The sequence below is a fragment of the Hetaerina americana genome, unplaced genomic scaffold (genome assembly GCF_022747635.1).
Source record: "Hetaerina americana unplaced genomic scaffold, ioHetAmer1.1.p SCAF_5, whole genome shotgun sequence".
NCBI lineage: Eukaryota > Metazoa > Arthropoda > Insecta > Odonata > Calopterygidae > Hetaerina > Hetaerina americana.
This window is the reverse complement of record NW_027287095.1, coordinates 70,366,607-70,376,026: the sequence shown is the minus strand read 5'-3', so window position 1 is coordinate 70,376,026 and position 9,420 is coordinate 70,366,607.

Here is a 9,420-nt window from a genome sequence, read left to right as displayed (position 1 = left end):
GAATTTGTTAACTGTTCACCTATGAAATGCTGGAATGGATGTGCATATGAGCTTATGAGACATTTGCCGAAAGGAGAACTTGCTTAAAATTGAATTCAGGGTAAAGTGGGGCAACACTATTGTTCCTGGTGTGGCAATTTCTTTAAATAATATTTTCATTCTTTAAATTTTATCAGTCTCCTGTTTAATTTCAGTAAATATGGTTTGAACGACATTGCTGATTGATTTTTGTACAAACATGGCTTTTACTTAATGTTGGTTGTGCAGGTACACGCAATTATCTGGCTTCATATATATTTCTATGTATTGCTCTTGTAGTTTACACTTATGGGGAAATACTTTTTATAGCATCACAAGAAAGGACTATTTTGCATACTTATATTTTAACTATTATAAAAATGCTAGATAGGGGAGATAAGGTTAAAGAAATTAGGGTGCTTTTTGCCTTCACTCACATATCATGCTCAGTATTTTGTTTAAACTGAGACAGCTGTCATATTAACCCATGAGCATAATCTTAAGTAACTGTGCCGATAATTAGTTTCACTAAATCATATTTTTTTGGTGCTTTATATAATACTCATGGAATAGGATATGGATTCAAAACTGCCAGAAGTTCTAATTAGAGATAACATTTTTAAACTTACTGCTTAAGGATGAAACTGGACAATGTACAGGAATCTCCTATGATCAAAAGAACAAGGTCATGGCTTATATGAGCATTGGTCATCACTAGTGGAAGAAAATGGTGTTAAAAGTTGTTATTTATGTATTCTTAATCATTCGTCTTCCGCAGGGTTAGCTATCTGTATCAATGTCTTCAAGGTATTGTGTTTGTCTATTGCAACTTTCAAATTGTGTACATAAAAATATCGATGTTTGTTAATGAAAAGTTTTGAATTTTAACTCATCAAATTATGTCACGCTTACAAGAGAGCTTTAAACGGACCGTAATATTTTCATATGTTTTTAGATTATTATCCACATAAGTATTTGCATATATTTTGTTGTTGTAATTTATATGTTCAAGAACATATGCATATTTTTATACTTGAGAGTGCATTAAAACTATTCTACAAACAAGTAATGATATTCAACTTCAGAGCATGTTATTATTCAAACTATATTCATATAATTAACACTGCACTGGAGTTTTTTTTTTGCTATTTCAAAGCTACACCAGCATGATGAAAGCAATAATGCTATGTTACAGTTATGGTTAATTGTGTGTTACTATTTCTATTTTGAGCAGGTAATGTGATATGCAATTAATTTTTAGGATAAAAATGTCGGGTATGATGCTTTACCATTTATTAATTTTCTGAACTGGAATAAGTGCCTGTACGCATAAATAGCAGCTTTGTATTTGGTTTACCTTATTTTTATCTTTATCAAAATACACAAGGAAAATTATGAAGCCCATGAGAACTTCTACCCAGATACATATCCATGGAAATGTGCGTTGAATCAAATATTTTTAAACAGTTTTAATTTTAATATAGTCTAGTAGAAATCTACTCTTTTGTATGCATTAGATGACCAAATACTCATGCATATGGTATATGTGAGTTTATATGTAATGCATCCATTGTGACTTGTGGTGGATTAAAAGAAGTTAGGATTGACAAGGTTGGAGGTGTAGATTTAACGCTCAAGACTGTTGGATCAAGTGCCCAATACATCATTATTCTCATGGATCTTTCATCCAGAGATGTAGGCTGTAGTTCATTGCTTACTTTAATTGTAAATGATGAATAGTTAATGACTACTCTCCAATTTTTAATTTTGCAAGAATTTATAAAATATGACCAAATAGCATTTCTCTGATGATGCCATGAGGTTGATGATTAGTTGGCTTGTCTTTAATGCATATGCTGATGAAGTAGGGAATTTCACAGGGTTTAAATTATCAAAGAAATCTTAGATTTGTCACTCAAAGGGGTTAGAAGAAAGAAAATGCGTTAATGCTTTTTGAGTTAAGAGCATGTATGAAGTGTATAAGGATCCGCTTTATATTTTGTTTTATGAAAATAGAGACCAGAGAGACTAATCCTTCAATGTTCAGGGTAATCATTTTAACCTGAAAAGTAGTTGTTATTGTGATTTTTAAAGAATTCGTATACACTGGAAATGTTTTTAAAATATATTTTTGTCTGAGCATTGGGGATGAAAATAGTAGTGGTTGCAAAACATTTCATCATGACTTCATCTGCACAGGCATGGTATAAAATCTGGAGAAAAGTAAAATAATTGAAAAAAATACTTGGAAGTGAAAACCTAAAAATTCTAATTATTTATAATTGCAGCCAATTTCCTGGATGAAGTTATTTCTCTCAGAAATAGTAAATGGTTGTATAAATTTGTAGAAAATATGTACAATAGACTGATTATGTAAATTTTGAAGTAAATGAATGAGCCAACATGAAAAATATCCAAGAGAGCAGGTATATTTCATGAGTGAGATACCTATATAAGCAGTCTTATCAAAATAAATTGTGCTTATGCAGTTTCTCTAAAGTAATTTCTAGGGGCAGTCTGTGATCGGGCCTCCAAATTATACGCATCTGATAAGCTTCAGCCCTTCTCACTTAATTCATCTCATAAATCAAAATCATATTATTAGATGTATGCAGTTAGATTTGCAATTAGATCATATGCAGCACTAGCAAATGTGTTTTTTATTGATGAACATATTTTCTATTTTAAATTATGTTAAGTTACCTTTTCCAGTTTCATTTGAATGCAATGAATGATTGAATTTGAGTTGCTGATGACTTGCATAAATATAATAAATAACCTCTTTTTCTTAATAGTCTGTTACTAATTTTGGATTGAATTTTCAAGTGGAAATGGGTAAAATTTAGTTCCTTTTTCCTTGTGAATCCATTATGGGTGATGAAACATTAACCAGTGAAGCAGGTAAATGCAAGCATTACTTGTTTGTGCAATATGGGCTGGAGCAATGCTTGTAAAGTTAACATTTTTTGGTTAGTCCTTGAATTCGCAGATGTCAACAAAGATACCACGTAAAAATTGACATATTCAGAACTATGTGCATTTAGAGCCCCAATTTCTCTTGCATAAAAAAACAATCAAAATAAGTACTTTTGTAAGCTAAGTCACATCTGCTGTTAAAGTTTTAATGCTAAAGAATGTCAAAGATGTTGAGCATCCTCACATTAATGTGCAGAATGCTTTCGAATGTAACTAATATGTGCAACAGTGTTTTAGATTTCACAATGATTCGTTGGTGCTGTGGTAGCCTCGAGGATGTTTATCTCACGTTGCAGAAAGTATCTTGTGAAGTAATTTGAATCTCTTATGCCACTATCTTTCTCATATTTTTTCATCCTTTTACTTTTTGGTCCTTGGCTCTCGTAACTATTGTCAAATTACTCATCCCTCTGCTCCTGAATATTCCCTCTGTAACACAAGAGAAACATCCAAGCCAAAAATGCTTCATATAAAACTAACCTTGGAAGCCACCTCTGTACATTCATGGTATGTAGTTTTTGCAAAATGTCTCACAAAGTCAAAGGGGAGAACTTTTATCTATAACTTAAGTCACATTCAATAAACAACATGGTGACATGCTAAAATATACTTAACAGCTTTTACATTGCTCAGCAAACCAACTGCCCATAGATTTTGGTTCATTTTCACCTAATGCACTCACTAGGGTTTTCTCGTAAACCCCAAGATTTTTTATTAAATTTGTGTGCATCATTGCGAGTTGTTTATTTTACCCAGTGACAATACAGGATGTGAAAATGGTTACCCAAACATAAACTTGGAAATGAAAGTGTTTTATCTAAATTATGTGCCTAAGAATAGTATTTTTGAGTTGATCACTCTTCAATAGGGTTTGGAATTATTAAAATACAAGAAGGGATGGATATAGAGTTCATAAGGGTAAGGTTTTAATATGTTCAGGTGTTGTGCAATACATTTGTTGTGTTACCATGGAAAGAGTTGCAAATTTTAAGGCATTGTTATAGTAGAGTGCATTGTTGACATAGTCAGTTCCAAAATGACTCTGATTTTTTTAGTTAAATCTCTTTAAAAGTAGAAATAAATTGAAATGGATCTATGAATGCATTCCAAAACTTCAGCTGAGTTTTGAAATTTTAGAATAGCTACAATTTATTTTTGCATAGGTTGTGATATCTGGCCTAAAACTTGTCATGTCTCATTTTCAGGAATCACGAAGTATACTTTGATATTTATATCAAGATCAGGTGCATACTGCTTTCTCTCATTTCAAGTGTAGGTTTGCAAAATATTTATAATTACACCATTTACAATATAGTATAGAAAGGGAATATGGAAAATTCCTCATTTTCAGGAAGTAAATGAGTGTGAGTACAAATGTGAATTGTTCCTTGCAGAGGTATTCATTTGAACATATGACATGTGGAAGTCAATCCTGAAAGTTGTAAACCTTAGTAAGGTTAAGTTTTTGCCTAAAATTTTAGAATGATTTAAAATGGAGGAAATCAATAATGTTAGGTAATTTTTTTTACAAATTTTTACATAACATTTATTGGTCCATTATAAATGGCATAGATCTTTCCTAAATTTTGCATGGGAATGGATCTTGTGATGCTTTTAGAGAAAAATAATTTTGTGTAACTATAGAAAAAATTTTGCTATTTCATATCTCACACTAGCTTAAAAAGAAATGACTAAATCACTATGGGTAGAAACAAAACTATGGCATTGGTTAGTGAGATTTTGTACAACATAGAGTCCTATTTTGTTTTACCATAAGCTCTTGAGTCAATTAACTCTAATAGTGATATCATATTTTCATCTCAGCTTAAAGCATTTAATTTATGTGCTGGAGCAATATTTAAGATAAATTTAATAAATGTATAGTGTAAATCAAATACATTGTTGCTATTTGTGTAATATATTAAGTTTTGTGAATGGTTATTGTACAGCTTGTCTTCATTTAAGATTTGGTAATAATCTTAAATGGAAACAAATGCTTAAGGGCCCATAGAAATGTTATTAATAATAATTTATTATCATCAGTGTTGGTAGGAACGTCATATGGTTATAGGCTTCATGTTTTGGAATTCCATAATTATTCGTTGTATTGTCAGTGTATGTTTATCAATAATGTATGTGGTGAAAATCATTGTTCAGATATCTGGGATTTTTGTGAGTAATTAAATTAGGCTTTTAAGTGTTGGAGGAACTAACACTTGTGTAGCTAAATGTTATCCATGTGAAAGCTCTTACAAATTTTTAATGTTATTAAGTTTTTTTTCTCCTGTCACACAAATAGATATTATATGAATCTTTCCTTTAACAAAGTAAATATTTTTCTATATTCTCTAAAGATAATTATGAAGATTCTGTTATGATATGAGTTTTTATTCTTTATTTCCCATTTTTCTGTAATTTAGTAATTATGTCTAATAAAAATGTACTGTAAAGTGGATCTGTGTATTCATTTGCATACTTGGTGGGGAAAAATTAATTATCTATGCCTTAGTAGTGTGTCCCATAACTCTAGTGTTAACATATAACTTCACACAACCCTTAGCAAAGCCATTCCTTTGTTAAAGTACATATATCAGGGAAATTCTAATGTATAATATCTTCATGATGCACCTTCTTTGAGCTATTTAATGAAATACTCTTGTATTCTATTTAGAAGTGTTCTCTCCTGGATAGTAGAATGTGATGGAAATAAATTAACTTTACTGTGGGGCAGCAATGACCATATACTTTTTCTCACCAACAGGAAACCTGTGTGTAATTCAAGAATGTTATTCTTAAATGAAAGTGTCACCCTATGAGAATAAATCAACTTTACTGTGAGGCAGCAATGACCATTTACTTATTCTCACAAACAGGAAACCTGTGTGAAATTCAAGAATGTGATTCCTAAATGAAAGAGTCACCCTGTTGGAGTTGTGTGTTCAAAGTCCAATCAAGATAGCTGGCCAAATGATAATAGAGACATGTAGCAATTTATGTGGATGAGATGAGAATGGGAGAATAGAAATTGAAAGGGGATACTGTGAGTTGGGAGAGCTGGGAAGAATTTAAGTTAGGGAGTGGGTGGGAGGATTGGCTGTTGGTATCACCAAACTCCCTTCAGTCTTTTCAATCCCCGTTATCATTCCTGATGAGGAATTATAGTGTATTAGTGCACCCATTTACTTACCCTTAAGGGAAAGGCTAGCCTCTGACAGAACCTCTGTAGCTGCCTGCATAACCTCTATCACCTGCGTAAGTACTTGGGTAATTGTTTTTTTGGCACTTTCTCCTGGTTATCCAGATAGAATAATGAAAAGAAAGTAATTGTTACATTTTGTAAATAATTCACGTATGTGTATGTAATTCTCTTCTCCTACTCTGAGCAGATCAAGTACAAAAATGTTATCCTTGACAGTGGAACCAAAGTTGTTCATATCAAGAAACTAGGGAAGCATCAAATCAATCAAAATATGTGTTAACTTCTATCTATGAGAAATGTCTGAATTTGCTAGTATTGATTCACTGGGGAAGTCAAACTTTCTGTGGGGATGGCTCAGGAGTGGTATGTATTTCCCATTGGCCAATCTGTTAAAAAAATTATAAACTGATTAATGTCACAAAGTAATGCAAGGGACACTTTTAGGGATTTTAAGCCTATTATCCTGTATGTTTTCTGTTCATGATAGAGGCTATTTCCAATTCAAAATCTCACAAGGTTTTCCTTCCCAGTGAAATCACTCTTACAAGATCCCAAATTTGTACCATCTCTCATTGAACTTTCTGAACCCTTTATCACCAAATAACAACTCTGCAATAGCTACCTACTTGGGGGGGATTTTTTTCAGTGCTAAATAGGTTTCAGAAGTAAAATACCAACATAATTACCATTCATGCCTTTCAGAGTACACAAAGTGAAAAAACACTATTTTAAGTTAATTCATAACTCAAGTATTCAGGTTTCAATTTCACGTATATCATACTGCCCTGCCTATGCATACTTCTGTCATTACATCACAACTGTTGTTTCATACATTCCCATCTGTTCAGACCATGCTCATGTGATCAGACTATTAATATTCAGTGTCCTGAGAATCCATTAAACTTCAGTCGTAACTTGGCGCATCCCTTCCTCTTAAAATACCAGTCACTTAACTCTCATATTCAAGATAGCTATATATGAACGCTGGGCATGAGAAAAGCCCTTAAGAAATCTTGGGAAAACCTTAAATTAAGCAATAAAACATGGAATTTTGGAGAATGCATGTAATTTGAGAAGAAAATAGCGTCGAGTTGAAGGAAAAAATATATATTTATTTGAATTAAACTAGAAAGTTTAATGTAATTGTGGGCCACCCACATGTTAGGAAGAGAAAATTTGCACCAAAAACATGTTTGTGTAGAGTGGGTTCATAGACTGATCACACCCAAACAGCACATTCACATGCATATTTGTTTGATATTGAATTACTGGAAGATGAGTTTTCGATGGTTATTATGACAGACAAAACTTGGCTAAATCATTTTGATTCAGAGAGCAAACGGCAAAGCTCTCTTTTCTGAATTGAAAGGGAACATAAGTGATTTTCTACTTTCCTTGCTTGCAATTTCATAGATTAATGAAGTAAAGTAAATTTGGGTGCATCTCTCTAGTCTTGGAAGATTTAGTTTATTGCCTGATTGCCCTCTGATAAATCCAAATCAAATCTGACTTAAGAAAATGAAAACCCCATTGCAAGTGTGAAGATTGTTTTATTGATACCTTCTCTTATCCTAAGCATTGAAAATTAATTATGTGAAATAAGATTTTTAATTCAAGCTCAGCACAAAGGATTTTTTTTACGATTATCAATTTCATCAAAGGATATGTGTTGGCATCGAGTCACACATGATAGTTATTCATTGCTATTTGATGTCACTAATTGACAGTTTTATCTTCTCTGCTTCCTTTAGTTTATTGTTCATGTGCAATATTGAGCTTATTATCCTCTGTTCAATGTAGGCTGTTACTACAAGTTATTATGAAAATAGCTATTTGACCTGTATTAAGAGATTATACTAATGGCCTGTGTGAGAATGAGGACCCTGGAGGCTATTATTCTGGCCCTAAGTGTGAATATTTGTGTCATTAGCTGTAGGTGATGTTATTTTTTTATCCATAGTGTGAGAAATTTTCCATTGTTTTCTTATGATTCCTTTTTATAGTACCTTATCATATTGCCCTCTCAGAATCTATCATTGAAGTGATGCTGTCTTATTACTCTGCTGAATATTTTATAGGGTTATGAAAATGTATAATTAAATGATTACAGTAAAATCTGAAAAAGTGAGTGGTTACTAACCAGGTTTCAAAATGAGGGGTAAATTTGTAGGGTTAATAGGCACTAGAAATTTTATACTGTTAGGTTAATGTAACCAATAGTTAAAACAAAAAATGCTTTTGAATTTTCCAATTTCTGAATGAAATCAATAATACAACAAGAAAATATTGAACATAACATCAGATTAGTTAAGTGGTTATCATTTCAGAAAAAGCAATATTTATTCTAGGGAATCGGTGATAAACAAAAGGTAAGCATTAAAGCATAAGAGCCAATATTGGAATGGAGGAAAAGTGACTAGAATCTTGGTCTATTGGCTCATATCGAAGAAAATATACCAAGCGTGAATGAAAAAGCAATGTAATTTAAAAAGTAAGGTAAGTGAGCCTAGTTATTCATGAATGAAAATAATTGAAGACCTGCACATTTACTCTGTGAATTTTTATCCAGATTGAAGTTCATGTACAATTCAATCTTATGGTGACATAATACAGATGATATGATTGCGTTTAATAGAAGCATTGTTATCCAGGTAGTCCAAAGTGTTAATCATATTGAAAAGGATTTATGAAATAAATTTCTACAAACAGATGAGATGTATTTTTTTCCTTCCAGCTCTGTAGTTCCAAGGCTGGGATTACAGAAGTCTTTTCAGCTGCCCAATTGAAAATCAATGGGAATATTGTTTAAATGCAATACAGAATTTTCCAAGGTCATCAATTGAAATTTTCTGACCTCGTTTAAGTCATACTTATGTGAATTTGAGATAATTCAAATTAAATTAATTTCTTTGTTTTTTTTCAAAATATAGAATACGAATGTGATTTTTCCTTTGAATTTTCCAGTCAATCAAAATTTTATTTTAGATAATTTTTCTCCCTTTATGAAATATATTAAAAAATTCAGTTATAGAGCCTTGGTGTATTGAAGCATATGTCAGTGGTGCTAGAACAAACTTTGAGTTCGGAGAAGGTATTTCCAAAAATTTTTAAAGAGAACACCAAGAGGACTTCAAGAAAAATGATGTTCCAGGAATTAAAAACAAATCTAAGTACTTCTCAATGAAATGGCTAATGATGTGATTGCTGGAAGCTAGTTCCAAATTATG